The sequence below is a fragment of the Poecilia mexicana genome, unplaced genomic scaffold, assembly GCF_051168715.1.
Source record: "Poecilia mexicana isolate PSO_F unplaced genomic scaffold, ASM5116871v1 scaffold_8, whole genome shotgun sequence".
In the NCBI taxonomy this organism is placed as follows: domain Eukaryota; kingdom Metazoa; phylum Chordata; class Actinopteri; order Cyprinodontiformes; family Poeciliidae; genus Poecilia; species Poecilia mexicana.
This window is the reverse complement of record NW_028263377.1, coordinates 4,727,677-4,749,166: the sequence shown is the minus strand read 5'-3', so window position 1 is coordinate 4,749,166 and position 21,490 is coordinate 4,727,677. Positions and strand designations below refer to the sequence as shown.

The window sequence follows — 21,490 nt, the reverse complement described above, 5'->3', positions numbered from 1 at the left end:
CTTAAGATTAAAATATAAAACAGAAATAAAACCTATAATCAACATGATATATTATAAATATATCTACCATTAGCATAAAAAGCTGAACCGCCTTCCAAGGTTTGGAGTGAGCAGCCACCAATTTATTATTCAGTGCATCAACTTCTGCCTGGAGAAACTTCATCTTCTTTTCCACGGCCTTCAGCTGCGTTGCTTTTTCCCCTCCATTGATTTCAGGCTTACCTGGAAAGCCTCATGCACACTATTATATATGGCTTCACGAGAAGCGATGGGATCTGTGCAATGGTAATAAAAAATTCACTGTTAAACATATTTTACAATGAACACTAATACTTAACTGAACAGCACCATAAATAATAAATCCTATTAAACAACTGATACGGAGACTATTCCATCACTCTAAATGCTTCATGTCACACATGCTTACTTTGAGAACAAAAGTTTAAAACAGACAAAACATCTAAAGATAACTTAAAACTTGACACAGAAAATAAATCTTTTAAGAAGACAGTCACATATTACATACGTGACAACTGACTCTGCAGTAGAAGTTAACATGTCTCCACTCCAGGCGAAGTTTACGGTATTCTCTAACCAAAAACTTCACAGGTATGTTTTTATATCCAAAAAGAATCACCGTAATATGAACTACTTAACACTACACAACCTCATACTCAAGCTTCCAAACACAATATTTTTTAAAATTAGTTACCAACTATACACATGCCAGCTGGGCCGCGTTCTGGACGGCCTTCAGGTCGCGGTCCGTCAATTTTGGAAGTTTAAGGGGCGAAAAATTTGCCATGTTCCAGAAAGCACAAAATATGTAGATAATAACAATTATAAAGACAAAACACTTAAAAACTTTAGCTTATTATTCAAATGATACCATGAAATACCGACTTCACTGTCTCTGCTGTAGAAGACAAGAAAATGTCCGCCAACTAATCTGAGAATTTATGAGACCACAGCTCAAATGGGCGGTACTAAGAGAAAGACCCGCCCTCTTTCCCAAATTTAACTGGACAAACTTTGTGATGGATGACAAGAGTTCCTTTCTTAATAACGCCTTATGATTATGACCCTTGTATTATTTACGCATTTACAACACATATAAATTAACAATAACTGATTTAAAAAAAAAAAAACATCGATCATTTGAAATCAATAATTATATATGATTGGAAACCAAAAGCTCTTACCTTTACCAAGAGGTATTGCACCACTTTTGCAGGTGACTGTTCATATTTAAGCAGATTACAAAAATAGTACAGTCTGTATTACACATCACTTCTGATACATTGAGCTGAAATACAGACAAGAAAACACAATACATCTGATAACAACATACATCAGCACATAAGCATAAATCTAGTTGTTGAAACGCACATAAACAGTGTCCCAAAAATACAAACAAGATCACCTGTTAAACATAGGCCATGTGAACATGATACTCAATAGTATTTACTACTTGTGTTCTTGACATTACAATACAAAGATTTGTTAATTTTGATCAAAATTGATAGTATATTATACATCACCAGTCACTGTATAGAAACTATATTAGAAATTCGCCAATAGGGGTAAATATCACTCCAGCAGTGACAAACAGATCAATGAGGAAACAGAATCCACAGAGACATAACGCGTGATCAGACAGAGAACAAGTTTACACAAACATGATGACCCAGATGTCATCTCACTTGCTAGAGATACAAGCGCAAATTAAAAAAACTTAACCTCTTGAAAAAATACAAAGTAGCTGAAATAGATTTAAAAGATAAAAACCTGTAAATGGATCATTGACGTATAAGGATTTCCACCAAACTAAAGTAAAATGTTAAAAATATGTATATCCATTGCAATTATCTGAACATTAGAAATGTGCAAACAGAAATCATAATTAAACATTAAAATTAGACTTTTTCAGAGGTTTTTCATCAACATGATTTGGCCAGGGTCTTAAAAAATATCATGTGGTGCAACCGTGATTTCTCTTAAAATAAGATATTTTCCATGATGTAATAAACATTTCTTTTATAGGTTCACCTACTAGCCATGAAACACAAAGCTGTTATGTCTCCTGGACAAAAACTCACACAGACACCAAACTTTCAGTGATTGATCATCATCCAGTGACCTACAATACCCAATGGTCAAATGATGACATCACTTAAGCCACGCCCCCTGAGAACAGGAAGTGTCATGTATTTACTGTGAACAGTTGCTATCTGACCCTTTGACCCAGAGACAGTAGACATGTTGGTGTGATATGGATTCCAACCTTGACTGGTTTCGATGGAGCAGGGGGGCATGGCGTCATGTCGGCGTAGCGAAGTGACCTGTAACACCATTGCCATATGTTTGGCTCTAAATTCCACAGTTTCGAGCCGAGCTGCAACAAACTCTCTAGGATTGATCCTTATCCACTGTCATTGCCTAATTTCTCTATAGCACCCCCTAGAATAATCTAAATGATCAGCAGAGGCGCAAAAAGTGGGTATGCAGCCTATGCAACGCATAGGGGCGCAGCGCCAGAGGGGGCGCCAGGGGGGAGCGTCACTCCTTCACCCTGACGTTCCTTCCCTTGGGGGGGGGGCGCCGATATATGTTTTCGCATCCACCTGAATAATGTGTAGTTGCGCCACTGATGATCAGCCCCAAGCCATGCTTTAACCCAGAATTGTGAAACTTGGTGTGCATGTGTATCTTGTAAGGACCTACAAAAAAGTCTCTTGGAGTCATGGTCCAAACCCAACAGGAAGTCGGCCATTCTGGATAAAAGCCACTATTTCTTACAACAGCTTTTCAGATACAAACTTCAGTATCACTCAGCATAAGCTTGGGGCATTGAAGGTCAAAGGTTATCACAGGATTTTTCATATATCAAAGCATGTGGGCGTGGCTAAGTGTCAAACTTTGACTATTCAAACCATGAAACATCAAAGTGCAACAACTTCCACATACAAGGTCGCAGCTGCATCAGACCTTCTATGTCTCATTGTAGACCGGCCCTCATCACATTCACATGGTCAATTGGTGACATCACCTAAGCACCGCCCCCTTCAAACAGGAAGTCACCTGTTTTTTGCCAACTGACATAAAATGACATGATGATGAACTCTCAATGCTGGCTGAACCGTGCCCAAATGGTGAATTGCAATCCCTCGCCATATTCATACAGTCGTCTATAAATCACACATGCATCATCTGATTCTCAACAAACCTCTACGATTGACTTTTGTCAACTTGTAAAGAGCCCAATAGAATTCCATTATAATTTGACTCCAGCGATTCATTAATTTTGATTAAAAATAATATAGTTTGTTATTCATCAGCAGTCACTGTTTCGCAACTATTTCAGTATTTCGTCAGTAGGGGTCAGTATTACTCCATCACAGACAGAGAGATTGATGGAGAAATTGAGTTCTCAGAGAAATAACACCTCATCAAACAAAGGGATCGCATGGGGCACCGGAGCGGAACCTGCGCGAGAGCGTCTGTGGTGGCGGGCGGTGGTACTGGGAACCCAGCGGTCACCAATAGGCCGGAGGGGCGGTGAGCTGCGAGGGCCGTGTGAGGCTGCTTGCGGCTTTAATTTAATATTTAGTACTACACAGTGTTGACAAAATTTCAAAAGTTGCTGCTTTGACTTAAACAGAAGCAGAATAAGAATAAACAAAGAAAAAATGAATCCATAACAGTTTTCATAAAATAAATCAGTTTGCAAATAAGTTTTATTTTGAGGGTTTTTTTCCTAAAATCTCTTTCACTCTCAAGTGATAGTTCAGCTTTTGGCCGCTTTGGTGCTTAATAATATAGAAAGACCCAGCAGGGAGCTCCATAAAAAGAGAAGTTAACAGCCCATGTGTATGACTGTACATTAGGTCATTGTGGATATAAATATAAAAAAGGAGAAGTAAATTTCTGTCAAAAACCTCAGAAATTTTGAGATTATTCTCAGAAACTTTCTAGAAAAAAACTTTAAGATTTAAAAAAGCAGGAAATGTTCTCTTGCAAAATAGTAAATCACTGAATCTGGATCATTAAATTGAAACAAACCTTAGTGCTATTTTTCACCAGGATAAATCCCACATGAGACAGGATGTTAGGATTTCCTTCCTCCACCTTGCCAAAAGTAGACATGTCCTGTCCAGGAGTGAAACTGACAAACTAGTCCATGCATTTCTTTATTACGCCAGGGGTGGAGTATTGTAATTCTTTATTATCAGGAAGTCCACATCCAAATCATTGATTAAAATGTCCAAGTAAAGTTTTCTGGTTAAAATTATAACTGATGACAAAATAAATGTGTCAAATGTGCAAAAGCAAAACATTTTACTAAACATGTAAAACAAGTTTTAATAAAGTACACTACTTTCTATATTGTTTGTTATGTTGATGTCGTTTATAGGCTGTCTTAAATTTTTCATATTTTGAAAAACTAAGACAAGATATTCCTTATGAAAGAAGTCAATTATTTCCCCCTTTGCCATTGAGAAACAGCATCATGGCATCTGAACTTTATACATCCATAAATATTTAAACAGTTTCTATTTACATTTGTAGGTATACTAATTCATTTCTCTTTATTTAGTCTTCATTTCACCAGGTTTGGTCGTCCAGGATCTACTGAATCAACTGAGTGAACTGCATATGTCTCTGTTAGAGATGTGCCGATCAGGTTTTTTCCTGCCGATACCGATATCGATCACCGATACCATAATTATTATTATTTATTTTTTTTATCATAAACCCTACCGGTTACATTATGTGGAAAAAGGAACCATGAATTCACCTTAATTTAGACAAAAACTTGTTTTTAATAACTTTTTCCAAGAAAAAAACAAAGCAGTCATTGTGCAAATTGTACTGCTATTGATAATACTATCTTTAACAGACTGATAACATATGAAGGCTCTGAAGAGGCTAAATAATACAAAGAGCCAAAATAAAACCTCTCAACATTGCCAAAAAATTCAAGTATAAAACTTAACATTCAAAGGCAAAAACAGGTTCCATTACAATAAACAATCCTGAGTTACTGAATGAAAACTTCCTGATAGCATGGCGGCTAGCTGATTACTGCTAGCTCTGATTGGCTGTTTCTGACTGAGCGGAGTAATTATGTAGAACAGGGAGGAGATCGATTTTTTTTTTCAGAGATTATCTGTCTCATGTTAGGACAGCGAAAGTTTTAATACGTATGTAAAATTTATTTTTTAAAGTTAGATGCTGCAGATTTAAGCAGAGGTTCGGTGTGAGAGTCACTACCAGCTGGAGCAGAAGCGAAGCTCCGTCTGTTTAATATTACTACCTGTAGCGTAGCAGCGGTTCAACAGCGAGAGCAGAACCAGCGTCTTACATCGCAGCTCGAAGACTTAAATAATTTTCCAGGTTATTTGTTTAGCTTTCTGACCGTCATGCTAATCCGGGTGAGTGTTTGTAGCTGTGCGCTGCTTTACCTGCTATCTGATCCTCCGTATGTCTTTTTTACTGCAGTGAGCCTCGATGTAGCCAAACTCCGTCAAGTATGTCATTGTTTTTATGTCGTATTAGCTTCGTTGTGTTGATGCATTTTGACCTGCTTCAATTTTCCGCAGCAAACTTCCCCATTCACTCAGTGCGTTATAGTTCCACATCGCTTAGGATTTGTTGCTGCGCGTTTGCGCAGTGTGAAGGAAAGAGGAGACCAGCTGCACAGGCAGGCTGGGAAATGAGATGCAGGTGATCGGTAACGGCAACAAGAGCCAATGATCGCCGATCATTAGTCTCTGTTAAAGTCTCTTAACATTTATGTGAAAAGTCTAAAGAAACTTTTAACCTATAAATCTGTCAGCATCCCTGAAAAACACATTACCTCACAAGACATGAAGTGATCAAATCAACTACATTCACACATAAACTTGTTTTTCTTGCCAACATTTACAGTTTAGGTCATTAACTCATTTTGCTTGTGATGGATGAATTCCTGGTCTGTGATGTGAATTCTTACAGAGGAAATGGAAATTGTGGCCACATAGTGGCACAGCACAGGGCCACAGGTTGCCAGATGGTGCTACCAGACAGTAATAATAACAGTCATGTAAAAACTATTGAGCTAAACCGATTACCGTCTGTCTCCCTCACCTCTATCTCAGATGGAAATAGGTTCCAGCAAACGGATAATTTGGCTGCAATCCCTTTATTTACAAAAGTTAGACAAATCTGGCAAAATTCATTCCATGTTTCTATGTAGAATCTTTAGGACTTCAAGCATGGAAGGTCCAGCAGTGGACGCAATAATGTCATACACAGCGCGTCTGAATGCTAATGGTGGAAGTTGTTCTCCAGCGCACTAACAACTTCATTCTCATTTATCGTCCGCCACGCTTGTTTCTTTTGTTGAGAAAATAAATTTAAAATAAGCTAGTTTTAAAACGTAACATGTCTTAATTCAAATGCCCTAATTGTGGTTTTGAAATTAGTAATGTATTCTGGCCTATTGACCTTTATTTTACTTGTAGTTACAGCAGATGGTTTGCTAGGATCGTTTGAACTGCCTTTTGTCTGTGTGGGAAAACAATACAGTGGAAGTTCCAGCTTTTCACACTCATCTGTGAAAGGCCGTAAACACGGCAGGGGTTTCTGGCTTGAGAGAGGGTCAGAGATAGCTCCTGGTTGGATGAGCAAAGATACGCCTTATTTGAATAAATTAAATACAAGAAGATAAAACTTTCTACACAGAAGTAACAGATCAGATTTGCTTTTGCAACTTCTCCAAAGATGTCTTTGCACGTCTTTGCTTTTCTTCTTCTTTCCATTTATGTCAGGTAAATGAATGTATGTCTCCGTTGTTCTGCAGTTTCTGGTGTAAGTTTAGGCATTGTCTTATATTGGATTAAACTCTGTAATTCTGTGACGTCAACACACATTGTTGTTTTCCTTGTGGCCACACGTGGCCCGCCGAGAGGACCTGGGATCCAGAGGAAGAGAGAGCCAAACTTTTTTCCAAAGTTAACTTATTTAGAAATTTCTTCCTTAACACTTTCTTCCCACTTGCAGCAATCAGTTTGCAGGATAGGGCCGTTTGTCGAGCATGAATGACATTCATGTCTGATGACAAAAGTGCCGGCTAACAAAATGCTTGGTGAGAAAGCTAGCAATGACACTGACAAAACGACGCTCTCCAATGACGCCATGTAGCGACATAAAACTGATGGCTGAAAGTGTTGAAGATCAGCTGGTGACTCATTTATACCAAACCTGGTTCTTCTCACTACGGCTGGATGAATCTACCAACATGTGGAATGATGAATCTGCTGAGCTTTGTAAGATATATTTATGTCGATGGAGTGGATGATGAATTTCTCCCCTGTCAGCACATTACCATCAAACCGAGTTTTAAAGAGGCCATGTTACTCACAGAAACAGATGGAAGAACTCTTTTTGCAAGCTTTCAAACACACTGCATTCTTGTTGTAGTGTGTTTGTATTTATGAATTGGTGGTTGATGTGCTCTTATGTTATGGTTTATGTTTAAAATGCTCAAATTTTCCCCTTGGGGGACAAAAGGAAGTGAACTGAACTGAACTGCTCCACACACTTAGCAACCCAAAAGACTTGAAATACACTTTTGAGGCAGTTCATGGGGTCTGAGCTTTAGAGAGTGTCCGGGGTCCAAAAAGAACAAGCTGCTCGTTTAGAGTGATAGAGAAAAATAAAAATAACTGTAAAGACCTTCTGTGGGTCAACACATTTTTCTTTTCTTTTTTTTTACGTTCTGTCAGGTTCTGTTCTCTGTGCAGGAAATGCCTCTGGCACGCACTAATCTGTAATCTCTGAGGAAACATGCACAGAGCGGAGATTTCAGCCTTTTCGAACATTTTCATTTTATGGGTGAGATTTGAGGAAGTTTCTTAGAGAGAATCAGTTTTCTAAGTTAGTATTGCTACGTTATACTGCAGCAACTCTGAGAACGTGGTTAGGATGGATTCAGCTGACCAGGTCACTTAGGGAGGGGGCTTTTCACACAAGTGAATGATGATAAGAACATATTGTTTCATGTCTCAGAGGAAGGATTCTTTTTTTTTTGTATGTATTACACTATTCACTAAGAGGAGGAGACATAAAACCCTCCTGTGGTTCATACATTGTCTTTGTTTTGTACAATTGCTTTGTAAAAGGTTCTTAAATAAAAGTGTCACGACAAGTAACTCAAACATGTAGGTGCATTAGCACCACCTGCTGCTTTAGTGAGAAAGTCAGCTTGATTTTTTTTTTCTGGACAAAAAAGAATTATTCATGTTCCTAAATTTAATTTACACACTGTGCACAAAAAGATTCCCAGTGAAAACCGATAGAAGTTTAAAGGTTTATTAATGTAAAGTGTAAAGTGTAAAGTTAACAGACTTTACACTGTAAAAGCAACAAGAAGGCACAAGAACAAAAGGCATTCAAAGAGCTGCTGCCGGACCGGACACACCGCTGCAGTAGTCCTGACTGGATCACACAGTCTGACCAGACTGGACGGACCAATAGGGTAGACATCATTTATCCAGAATGCATTGCATTGTGAACAACATGAAAAGGTTCGTATGGCAATATTTTATTGCAATTTATAAAAGCTAAACAACCTACAGTATTATGACTGTATTGTCTATTGTTACAACTAATCATGGGTCCCTTTAAAAATACCATGTGGCTGATCCAGATGAAGACTTTTGATTATTTGCTTTTAAAAGAGGTTTTCTGCATTCTATGAAACTATGGTGAATGAAACATAAATCCAAAAGCACTTTGTTTCACCCAAATCTGCTCTAAATTAATTTACTGAACATGCCTACAGCAAGTGTTTTTAAAATGCAGTAACTGTTTTCTTGCTGAAAATGACCAAGTTTTCTTTTTTCAATCATGCAGCTGGGTCCTGATGGCCATCGAAGACGTTTGGTCTGCTCTGATTAGACAAACTGAGGTGAGTCAAATTTTATCTTTTGCCTCAGTTATTTCAAATTCAGAATATTGCATTGAGCGCCTTACTCTAATTCTGTTTGTCACTGAACCTCCTCACCCGGTACCATGCATGGTTCTTTACTGTCCTCCTACATATAAAAAGGATTTTCTGCAGCAGTTTTCAGAGTTCTTAACAGATTTTATTCCTAATTGCTGTGAAGGCTGTAGGCTTCAGAGCAGGGAACTCTAATTGTACGGACTTTTCACAAATCATTTGTATTCTCTGTTAAACGTATTAGCCAGAAAAAATAAAAAATAAAAAATACAGAAAAATCTGTAAAAGAGCCAAGGAGGCAACCAAAACATTTTCTACATCTGTAAAAGTTGCAATAATTATTTCGGTCTTTTATTATTGTCCTATATAATTTTTTTCTGAATGATGAATACTATTGCATCTATTTAATTTCTAAAAAGTCAAAGGTTATTCTTACTATCTCCTTTGCATTCTTCATCACATGGCAGTTTGAAGTCCTCTGTGTTTGCTGAAGCAGTGGTTCATGTTTACTGTGTCGTACAAGTTTTTCTTGGCAAATGTCAGGCATATGGCTTCCATCAGAATGGAAATGTTACTGGTGGATATAGTCCTTTACGACCACAGTGTCGTTAAACATCGGTTTTCAATGTCTCAAGGAAAAAGTGACCGTCACATGTAGCCACTGGCAGGGCGAAGCATTCTTTCCTGGATTACGTACCACTAATTCATAGACAGTCTGGTGGAGAACCTTTTCTTCCCTTTTTTGCGATGCTAACTGTAGCATCTAGATACAGTGGGGAGAACAAGTATTTGATACACTGTTGATTTTTCAGGTTTTCCCACTTGCAAAGCTTGTAGAAGACTAATTTTTATCATAGGTACTCTTCAACTGTGAGTGATGGAATCTAAAACAAAAATCCAGAAAAATACAATGTATGATTTTTAAATAATTAATTTCCATTTTATTGTGTGAAATAAGTATTTGATACACCAGAAAAATGAAACTTAATATTTGGTACAGAAACCTTTGTTTGCAATTACAGAGACGTTTCCTGTAGTTCTTGACCAGGTTTGCACACACTGCAGCAGGGATTTTGGCCCACTCCTCCATACAGATCTCCTCCAGAGCCTTCAGGTTTCGGGGCCATCTCTGGGCCACACGGACTTTAAGTTCCCTCCAAAGATTTTCTATTGGATTCAGGTCTGGAGACTGGCTAGGCCACTCCAGGACCTTAAGATGTTTCCTACGGAGCCACTCTTTAGTTGCCCTGGCTGTGTGTTTTGGGTCGTTATCATGCTGGAAGACCCAGCCACGACCCATCTTCAGTGCTCTTACTGAGGGAAGGAGGTTGTTGGCCAAAATCTCACGATACATGGCCCCATCCATCCTTCCCACAATATGGTGCAGTCGTCCTGTCCCCTTTGCAGAAAAGCATCCCCAAAGAATGATGTTTCCACCACCATGCTTCACGGTTGGGATGGTGTTCTTGGGGTTGTACTCATCATTCTTCTTCCTCCAAACATGACGAGTGGAGTTTAAACCAAAAAGTTCTATTTTTGTCTCATCAGACCACATGACCTTCTCCCATTCCTCCTCTGGATCATTCAGATGGTCATTTGCAAACATCAGATGGGCTTTGACATGTGTTGGCTTGAGGAAGGGCACCTTGCATGCACTGCAGGATTTTAATCCTTGATGGTGTAGAGCAGGGGTCCCCAAGCTATGGCCTGTGGGCTGGATCTGGCCCACCTCCTCATTTGGTCTGGCCCCCTGAACAATACCAGAGAGCATTCAGTGTTTTTTTTTTCTTCATATTTATGTGGATTTTTCTTCAACCACCAGGGGGGCTCTTGAGCAGATATGAAACTTAGTTTCCCTCAATGGAATATATACTAGTCAGTACCAGTCACCGTTTCGCTCACGGTTTTTTCCCATTTGCATTCTGGGTAAAAATCTATCTACAAACGCGAATATGTTGTCGGCAGTAAACCCCCCGTCAACAAAAGTTTTCTAAGGTTTTTTTCTCGAAAAACTAAGACCAGCCGCCGACCAGAAAAGGGAACAGTTATGTGGCCCTTGCAGGAAAAAGTTTGGGGACCCCTGGCGTAGAGTGTTACTGATTGTTTTCTTTGAGACTGTGGTCCCAGCTCTATTCAGGTCATTGATCAGGTGCTGCCGTGTAGTTCTGGGCTCATTCCTCACCTTCCTCAAGATCAATGATGCTCCACGAGGTGAGATCTTGCATGGCACCCCATACCGAGGGAGATTTTCCGTTATTTTGTATTTCTTCCATTTTCTAATAATTGCACCAACTGTTGTTGCCTTCTCACCAAGCTGCTTGCCTATTGTCCTGTAGCCCATCCCAGCCTTGTGCAGATCTACAATTTTATCCCTGATGTCCTTACACAGCTCTCTGGTCTTGGGCATTGTGGAGATGCTGGAGTCTGATTGATTGAGTGTGTGGACAGGTGTCTTTTATACAGGTAAGGAGTTCAAACAGGTGCAGTTAATACAGGTAATGAGTGGAGAACAGGAGGGCTTCTTAAAGAAGAACTAACATGTCTGTGAGAGCCAAAATTCTTACTGGTTGATAGATGATCAAATACTTATTTCACACAATAAAATGGAAATTAATTATTTAAAAATCATACATTGTATTTTTCTGAATTTTTGTTTTAGATTCCATCACTCACAGTTGAAGAGTACCTATGATAAAAATTACAGTCTTCTACATGCTTTGCAAGTGGGAAAATCAGAAAAATCAACAGTGTATCAAATACTTTTTCTCCCCACTGTATATCATGTCCTCACCACTACATTCTTGGTGAATTTTTATCCTTTTATTTTAACACAGCAGTACCCGTTTGGTGTGCATCATGACTTTCTGGAGGATGTCATCTTCTGAGTTTTTTTCTCTGTGCTTTCACTCTTTGACCTCTAATCATTCTGTGGTTATGTAGATGGTGTTTCGTTCAGATCTCCAAAGAAATGTTTATTCTACATGTCTTGCTATTTCCACACAGCTTAAAACTATTAATTATTTTAGATCTTCTAGGCCTGAAGGAACCTCAAAATAATGTTTTCTACATCACTGATAATCCCACAGTTAACCCCTCACCTCCCAAAAGGCGACCCTTTCTGACGACTACAAGATGACGCCACGCCTGACACACTACTGTAGGACATGGCTGAGGTGTAGTAGTGCTTGGTCTGGTGGAACTGGGAGAAGTTCCTCTCAGATACACATTTGTTCAAACTAACATTTTCACCTGACTTTACCTCAATGATGAAATGACCAAATGAGGTCAAAGGTCACTTCGCACATTGAGACGACATATACAGGACATGGCATATTTGAATCTTTATGTATCTAAAATATTCCTGAACACGCTTGTGTGTAATAGGTTATGCCTGTCATATTTCTTTCTTATTTTTTTATATGTAAATAGATTTGTGTAATTTAGACTATGTAATTTCCCACCGGCAAAAGTTGTTGCCGAGTATAAAACCTACATTTTTGCTAATATAGCCAACATAAAATGTAATAATTCTTAAATATCATGTGTCAGGGAGGTCCAAGGATTGAAATGCATGCACTTATTTTGCAGGAAAAAAATTGGGATTAAACGGGTTAGTGCTACCCCACCAAACGAGCCTGATGGATGAAACATATTAAAAGTGGCAGGTTCAATGGAGGAAAATGATTATTTTGGTTATTATTTTCACATATTTATTATTACATCTGCAGTGATGTAAAATGTTCAATATTTGCCTTTGAAATGTAGCGGGGAGAAAAATAAAAAATAACAAAAAGGGGAAAAATGTCATGACGGTGTTCACTCTACGAACCCACATGCAAGAACACAATCAGATGAGTCAGAGTAAATAACAATAATAATGAGTTTATTGATTCCAGGGGAAGGGGAAGGGAGTGAATACTGGAGCGGATGACCCGGTCGTCTTACTGTCAACGAGAGGCAGAGGGTTAGTGGAGGAAGGAGTGTGTCTCTTTTTCCAGGAAAGAATTGAACTGGTTCTTACTAGATCAGAAGGTGAGTAGTTGAGAGCTGAGCGCTGGGAAAATGAGCCTCGTCGGAGGGCGGACAGGTTATTTGCGGCGGAAAGAGCGAAGTACGTCGCGGTCCAGTTGTTCCTTCTTTCCAGATGGGTTCGGGCCAGGATCGACAGATCCGCTGCGTCCCGAAGGGGAATCCACTGGAGACGGACCGAGACTGGGAAAGGTGAACACACGAGGGGTGGCGTCCGACCGGTAACACCGGCAGCGTCGAGGGAGGACACACGAGGGGAGCAACTCACAGACGGCGAAGGACAAGAGCTTTCTCTGAGCCCAAGGCTGATGGCACACACAGGAGTAGCGAGGAGGCAACAGGATAACCTGGTAAAGAGGACAACAAGGAATAAATAACGAGTAGATCACAGAGGGCCTTTCTCAGGAACGATAGTTACCGAGGTAAGCTAACACTCAGGCGATGAGAAGTTGTTCAGCCGCTGCTTATATCTGCAATCCACGCCCTCCAAACAAGCTACAGGTGTGGCCACGGGGTTACCCCCGCAGCCTCCCAGGGGCTCGCCTCTGGCGACATCTAGAGGATGCCCAGAAGAAGGATGGAGCTCCAACAAAACAAAAACTCAAACCAAAAGAAAAGCAAAACAAAAACACAGATCCTGACAGTACCCCCCCCTCAACGGACGCCACCTGGCGGCCGAGCAGAGGATGAGGGGTGCGAGTCCTCAAAATCCCTAATAAGGGTAGAGTCCAAAATAAGCGATCCAGGAACCCAGGAACGTTCCTCTGGACCATAGCCCTCCCAGTCGACAAGGTACTGGTGGCCCCGACCTCGCCGCCGGGAGGCAACAATCCGGCGGACGGTGAAGGCCGGATGGCCATCTATGTCACGGGCGGGTGGAGGGGGTTCGGCCGGAGGGCAAAGGTTACTGGATAGGACGGGTTTGAGCTGGGATACATGAAAGGTAGGATGGATGCGTAGAGACGGGGGGAGTCGAAGTCGCACAGCTGAGGAACCCACGATCGCCAATACCTCGTAGGGGCCGATGAACCTGGGGGACAACTTCTTAGACATAGATTTAAGGGGAATGTTGCGTGTGGATAGCCATACCTTTTGGCCTACGGAGTATGTCGGGGCTGGAGTTCTTCTTCGGTCCGCCAGTCGTTTGTTAAGAATAGCCGTGTTGCTGAGGGCGGAGATGGCATCCTTCCAGATCTTATGAGTTCTGCGGATGTGATGCTGGACTGACGTGACCGAAATGTTTTCTTCATCAGATGGTAGGAGTGGTGGTTGATATCCAAGGACTATTTCAAAAGGAGAAAGACCAGTAGCTGCAGAAATGTGACTGTTGTGTGCGTATTCTACCCAAGGAAGGTGTTGGGCCCAGTCGTCGGGGTTGGTGGAGGTGAGACATCGCAGGGTGGCCTCAAGCTCCTGGTTCATACGCTCCGTTTGCCCGTTGGTTTGGGGATGGTAACCGGAGCTGAGAGCCACTTTGGCTCCCAGGGCGGAGCAGAACTGGCGCCAGACCTGCGAGACAAACTGGGGACCCCGGTCCGAGAGAATCTCCTGAGGAATCCCATGGAGCTTGAATACATGTTTTATGAGGAGCATGGCGGTCTGAGCAGCAGTGGGTAACTTACGAAGTGAAACGAGATGACAGGCCTTGGAGAAACGGTCGATTATAGTTAGGATAGTGGTCATACCTTTAGAAGTCGGAAGTCCGGTAACAAAATCGATAGCGATGTGGGACCACGGCCGCTTAGGTGTGGGTAGCGGTTGGAGAAGGCCTGCCGGAGGTTGATTTGACGACTTGTTTCTTGCACAGACTGTGCAGGCTGAGACATACTCCTTGACATCCTTGTGTAAGGATTTCCACCAGAATCTGCGACTTATCAGTCCGATGGTGCGACTGATGCCAGGGTGAGCTGAGAACTTGGATGCGTGAATCCACTGGATGAACCGGGAACGGACAGCTGAAGGGACATACAATTTACCCGGAGGACAGGATTCTGGAGGAGCTTCGGTTAGTTGTGCCTGACGGATGATGTCCTCCATCTCCCAGGTGACCACTCCTACCGTACAGCTAGGTGGGAGGATGAAAGCTGGGGTCTCCTCCGAGTCGTCAAAGGAATGGATCCTGGACAGAGCATCCGGTTTCACGTTCTTTGAGCCTGGACGATAGGAAATAGATAAGTTAAACCGTGAGAAGAACAGAGACCAGCGTGAGTGACGGGGGTTGGATCTTTTAGCTGACTGAAGATATGACAAGTTTTTATGGTCGGTCCAGACTAAGACAGGTTGCTCCGCTCCCTCAAGCCAGTGGCGCCATTCCTCTAGCGCCAACTTTATGGCTAAGAGCTCTCTATCCCCCACATTATAATTGCGTTCGGCTGGGGAGAGCCTGCGGGAAAAGAAGGCACATGGATGCAGTTTAAGATCTCGATCGGAGGTTTGGGAGAGAACAGCCCCGACCCCAGTGTCGGAGGCGTCCACCTCCACCACGAACTGTTTAGTGGGGTCGGGCTGGACCAGAACAGGAGCCTTAGCGAACCGTGACTTGAGCTCAGCAAAGGCTGCATCAGCTTGATGATTCCAACAGAACACCTTCTTGGTAGAGGTAAGAGCCGTAAGGGGAGAGGCCGTCTGGCTGTAATTACGGATGAACCTTCTATAGAAGTTAGCAAACCCAAGGAAACGTTGTAATTGTTTGCGGGTCTCGGGTTTAGGCCAGTCCAGGACTGCTTTTATTTTATCCTCTGCCGCTCTTACCTGTCCGCCCTCAAGGACGTAACCCAGGAAGGTAACAGATGGACGGTGGAACTCACATTTCTCGGCTTTCACATATAGTTTGTTCTCCAGAAGCCGCTGGAGAACCAAGCGAACATGTTTCTGGTGTTCAACGAGGGACTTGGAGTAAATCAAGATGTCATCTAGATAGACAAAAACAAAAACATTAATAAAATCTCGGAGGACGTCATTAACCAGGGCCTGGAAGAAAGCGGGAGCATTAGACAGGCCAAACGGCATAACCAAATATTCGTAATGTCCCATGGGAGTCTTGAATGCCGTCTTCCACTCATCGCCCTCTCTAATGCGGAGCAGGTGATAGGCGTTTCTGAGATCTAACTTAGAGAAAATGGTAGCGCCCTGAACGGGCTCAAAGGCTGAGGAGAGCAGGGGTAATGGGTACTTATTCTTAACAGTGATTAGGTTTAGACCTCTGTAATCTATACACGGTCTCAGTGAACCATCCTTCTTTCCTACAAAAAAGAAACCAGCACCCAGTGGGGACGAGGACGTCCGAATGATGCCCGCTGCGAGGGACTTATTGATGTAGTCCTCCATAGTATGACGTTCAGACCTGGAAATGTTGTAGAGCCTGCTATTGGGTAGTGGGGCTCCAGGCAGGAGGTCGATTGCACAGTCGTAAGGTCTGTGAGGCGGAAGAGACAGGGCTTTGTCCTTACTGAAAACAGCAATGAGGTCGTGATACTCACTGGGCACTGAGGTAACATCGGGGGGGTCGACCTCAGCAGAAGCTGAGACTGAGGTCTGAGCCGGGACAGCGGAGCGGAGACAAGAGGAGTGGCACTTGGTAGACCAGGAATCTATCTTGGCCTCCACCCAATCTATTCGGGGGTTGTGTGTGAACAGCCAGTTGAAACCTAGCACAATGGGTGAGCTGGTAGCAGGAAAAACATAAAAAGTTATTTCTTCAGTGTGGTTACCGGAAATTAACAGGCGAAGAGGTTTAGTTTTATGGGTGATCTGGGGTAGATTTCTCCCATCCAGGGCTGAGACACGGAGAGGAACTGGTAGGGGTTCGATCTCGACGGGGAGTTGATGAATGATGTCAGAACAGATGAGGTTCTGTTCACATCCAGAGTCGATGAGGGCTGACAGGGAGAGTGAATCGGTCTGATAAAATAGAGTGACTGGAATTACTAAGCGGGGTCTTGATGAGGGTGGTGCCGGCAGTCTTCCCGCTCCGAATGCCGGCCCTACTGGTTTAAACGAATGGGACAGTTAATGATTACATGATTTGGCTCACCACAGTAGAGGCAGAGTCGTGAGCGCATCCTCCTTTGCCGTTCTTCTGGTGTAAGCCTCGTGTGTCCAAGTTGCATAGGTTCAGGCTCATGAACTGTGGAAGAAGGAGGTGAATGCTGGGTAGAGGGCTGACTACTGGTTAGAGACACACGAGGAGAGAAGGCTCGGCGGGATCGTTCCTTAGCCCTGGCACGGATACGATTATCCAACTTTATTGTTAGATTTATAAACTCATCTAGTGACTCCGGTTCGTCAAGGGCAGCAAGTTCATCTTTAATTTGTTCGTTTAGCCCATGGAAAAAGGCGCTCTTAAGAGCAATGGGGTTCCAGCCCGAAGCTGCAGCCTTGATTCTAAAGTCAATGGCGAAATCAGAAACACTTCTCTGGCCTTGTCTTAGCCCATGTAATTCTCTGGCGGCAGACATTCTCTCTGTCTCCTGGCAGAAAACCTGCTTTAGCTCAGCCAGGAATTCAGGATACGTACATCCGTAATTGGACGCAGTAGTGAATCGGGCTTCGGCCCAGTCTAAGGCTCGACCCGTCAATAAGGATAGCATGTAAGAAATCTTAGCATCATCATGGGGAAAACTCTGCGGTGAATGGTTAAAGACAATAGTACACTGGAGGATAAATCCCTTAACCTTCCTGATGTCACCTGAGAACTTCTCCGGTGTAGCTGGACGGACCTCCGAAATCCCGGAATGGACGGGCGGATCTGGAGTTGCGGGAGGAGCAGGAGAGGGGTCAGGAACCTGTTGTACTGAATTCTGAAGAAAATTAGAAAGTTCAGTTAGTCGACGGTTTGTCTCTGCTTGGCGGTTTCCCAGTTCTCTTAACGCTGAATCATGGGACTGAATTAAGGCGTGTTGATCGGATAAGGCTCTTCTGATTGAGTCCGCGGAGGTTGTGATCTGGCCTGAGTGTTCTGTCATGACGGTGTTCACTCTACGAACCCACATGCAAGAACACAATCAGATGAGTCAGAGTAAATAACAATAATAATGAGTTTATTGATTCCAGGGGAAGGGGAAGGGAGTGAATACTGGAGCGGATGACCCGGTCGTCTTACTGTCAACGAGAGGCAGAGGGTTAGTGGAGGAAGGAGTGTGTCTCTTTTTCCAGGAAAGAATTGAACTGGTTCTTACTAGATCAGAAGGTGAGTAGTTGAGAGCTGAGCGCTGGGAAAATGAGCCTCGTCGGAGGGCGGACAGGTTATTTGCGGCGGAAAGAGCGAAGTACGTCGCGGTCCAGTTGTTCCTTCTTTCCAGATGGGTTCGGGCCAGGATCGACAGATCCGCTGCGTCCCGAAGGGGAATCCACTGGAGACGGACCGAGACTGGGAAAGGTGAACACACGAGGGGTGGCGTCCGACCGGTAACACCGGCAGCGTCGAGGGAGGACACACGAGGGGAGCAACTCACAGACGGCGAAGGACAAGAGCTTTCTCTGAGCCCAAGGCTGATGGCACACACAGGAGTAGCGAGGAGGCAACAGGATAACCTGGTAAAGAGGACAACAAGGAATAAATAACGAGTAGATCACAGAGGGCCTTTCTCAGGAACGATAGTTACCGAGGTAAGCTAACACTCAGGCGATGAGAAGTTGTTCAGCCGCTGCTTATATCTGCAATCCACGCCCTCCAAACAAGCTACAGGTGTGGCCACGGGGTTACCCCCGCAGCCTCCCAGGGGCTCGCCTCTGGCGACATCTAGAGGATGCCCAGAAGAAGGATGGAGCTCCAACAAAACAAAAACTCAAACCAAAAGAAAAGCAAAACAAAAACACAGATCCTGACAAAAAAAAATCAAGTAAAGTGCTTTGTATTTGGATGCAGTATTGGGTCAACGTACTTTCTAACACAGAAAAAAAACACAATTATAAAAAACATTTTCTAAATTAACACAGCTCAAGTAGAGTAAGTTAGTGAGACCTCCAAGTAACTTACTAAAAGTAAATATTGATTTCAATTTGAAAACTGATTTGTCAACTTATTATTTTCAGTTCAATACCGTGTTTGCATTTACAGTGTGTATACTTTAAACTGCATTCCCATTCAGTCTTCAAATTCAATCAAATTTGTTGACAACACAACAGTGGTTGGTCTGATTAGAGATGAAGTTCATGGTGCTCTGCAAGTAACCTGTTGTTTAATACTTTTAAGACAAAAGAACTGATAGTTGATTTTAGGATTCGCCATCCTCTGGAGATGAGTGATGTTTATGTGGAATAGTGCACTCATTCCAATTTCTTGGGGTGTTCATATCTCACTATCTCTCCTGGTCGTCAAGAACTTAAAGAGTGTCAAAAAAGCACACCTGTGAGGATTTGGTTTTCCTGTGTATTTATTTAGGTTTCTGTGTTCAGGTTAGTCTCTGTGTTGTCCGTCTATCCACTAGTTTGATTGTCTCCAGCTGTCTCTTGTTTCCCCTTCATTACTCCCAGGTGTATTTAATCCCACCAGTCTGTGTTTCCCTGTCGGGTCCCTTGTCGGGTCACATCTCTTTGCATTATGCCAGTTGCTTCCATTGTGTGAGTCATTGCCTGTGCTGCCTGGTCTGGATCGTGTCTTCCATCATTAAACCATCGTTTCTCTCACTTCAGCCTGGGTCCACCATGTTTACCTCACCATCATCCAACAATTCATGACACCAGCATCTTGTAGATTCTAAGCAAAACCCACTTGAATCCACAGCTGATGAGGTCCTTCGACAGATCAACAGTGAAGAGTACTTATATTTTTCTCATAGAAAAAACGTCCCTAAATTTCATTTCCAACATCCTGTCCAAACATTGTATTGTCATCTGTTGAGATAAAAATCTGTTTTTTAGTTTATAGCCAAAAATATCAAATTAATGTTCCAATCTCTCAACATGAGATTAACAAGGAATTCAGTCAACACTATCCAAAGCTTAACTAGTAGTTATCATTTGGATTATTTTCATCAGTAATGTGAAATGGATTATTTTCACAGAGGTGAAAGAAGGAAGTCCTAAAAACATGTTTGATATGGGATTCAAATGGTACATGCTGATCAAGCATCACTCCGCAAACAAATTCAGCATGAAGGTAGAGGAACAGGAAGTGATTTGAATCAGTGTGCACCTGGTAGAAACGGGTAACAAACACAGCTCTCAGGAAGAAGGTATTTTTTGACAGTACTTTACAGTTGCTGCATTGGTAATTTCAATAAGTCAGAAGTTTTAAAAGGTCAGTTTTACAGAGCTAGATCTTAAAAGAATGCGCTTCAACAGATTAAATGCTATCTTTTCTCTGATGTCCAAAGGTCTGATAGATCTGAAGGGCGTTGTTTAGTGGTTGTGTGGGTGAGTCACTCCTAAAGGTGTGGCTTCATCTTCAGGCGGACAGGTTTGTTCGGTGCTTCGGTGATTTGTTTGGAAGGAGACAGGCCAGTGATTCAGGTGGGTTAAACTAAACCTTTTTTTAATAAGCATCTTATAGCAACTTATAGACCCTATCAGCAAACAGAGAACCGACCTGTGTTATTGTAATCCTACAGTGTACAGGTAAGAACTGCCTTTGAAATCCCAGCACTGAAATGTCACAGAGGCTGAAATATTTTTAATTTCTGGTCTCAAAGGATGAACTTTGAACACTTTAATTCATGTTATTTAATAATCTAAAAATGTCATTTGTTAGAGTTTTGCATTACACCCCTTTAGCTTTTATTCTAAAGTTCAGACATTGTATTTAGTAATTGTTTAAGCTGATATATTTAAATAACTTTAGCAAAGTTTTATTTTTGCCAGGAGAAATTAGTTTTAATAATTTTCTGTAACGCTTCCATTGGTTTTGTTTTCTGGGAAATCAGAAAGCAGTTTAAGTGTATGGTCCTCTTTATGCCACTTGTGATTACTTTCATTTTTACAACATGTTCATGTTCTGTTTGGCAGTGTTGCAATCATAGAACCATGACAAATTTATGTCAACAAGGTAAGAATTGTGGATTTTGCGATTTTATATACTCCACCTGTTTGCCCCCCTTCTCTGGACTGCTACATTGACGTCGCGTGCCAAACCTGCGTAGCGACTCACGATGGATGCACCCAAACTGAAAGTTTCAGTTCCTCTCCATGTATCAGCCAGTGTGTTGATGATGACTCTAGGCCCCCACCCATGAAAAGGTCGGCCAGCATGATTGTCGAACAAGCCCTTGGGAGGTGGACAAGGACTTCCAGCAGCTGCTGGAAGAACTGGAGCTGCAACCGAGTGGCCCGGAGGCCCCGGACTCTTCAAGTGACAACCCACCTCCGCTGAGTCCTGTTGGGAATCCTCCCGACAACGCCGGATGTATGGGAACCTGGCCTTCTCCACCTTCAAACCTGACGGAGTATGACATCGTAGATGCCTGGAGTGCCTCACTTTCCCCTGGGGATTGTTACGATGACGACATCCTGCAGCTCGACTTTGATGAGGACATGGAC

At 42.4% G+C, this 21,490-nt stretch overlaps 2 long non-coding RNA genes across 2 annotated transcripts; both read right to left on the bottom strand.

Annotated features, from left to right (window-relative positions):
• Window positions 1-12,848: 12,848 nt before the first annotated feature.
• On the bottom strand, window positions 12,849-13,661 carry LOC106907338 (uncharacterized). Its single transcript, XR_001415573.2, has 2 exons — window positions 13,434-13,661; window positions 12,849-13,362 (listed from the first exon to the last, which is right to left on the bottom strand). It is a non-coding gene; the product is annotated as an uncharacterized LOC106907338 (long non-coding RNA).
• Window positions 13,662-18,033: 4,372 nt separating this feature from the next.
• LOC106909876 (uncharacterized) lies at window positions 18,034-19,900 on the bottom strand. The gene is made up of 2 exons (XR_001416185.2): window positions 18,619-19,900; window positions 18,034-18,547 (listed from the first exon to the last, which is right to left on the bottom strand). It is a non-coding gene; the product is annotated as an uncharacterized LOC106909876 (long non-coding RNA).
• Window positions 19,901-21,490: the final 1,590 nt, after the last annotated feature.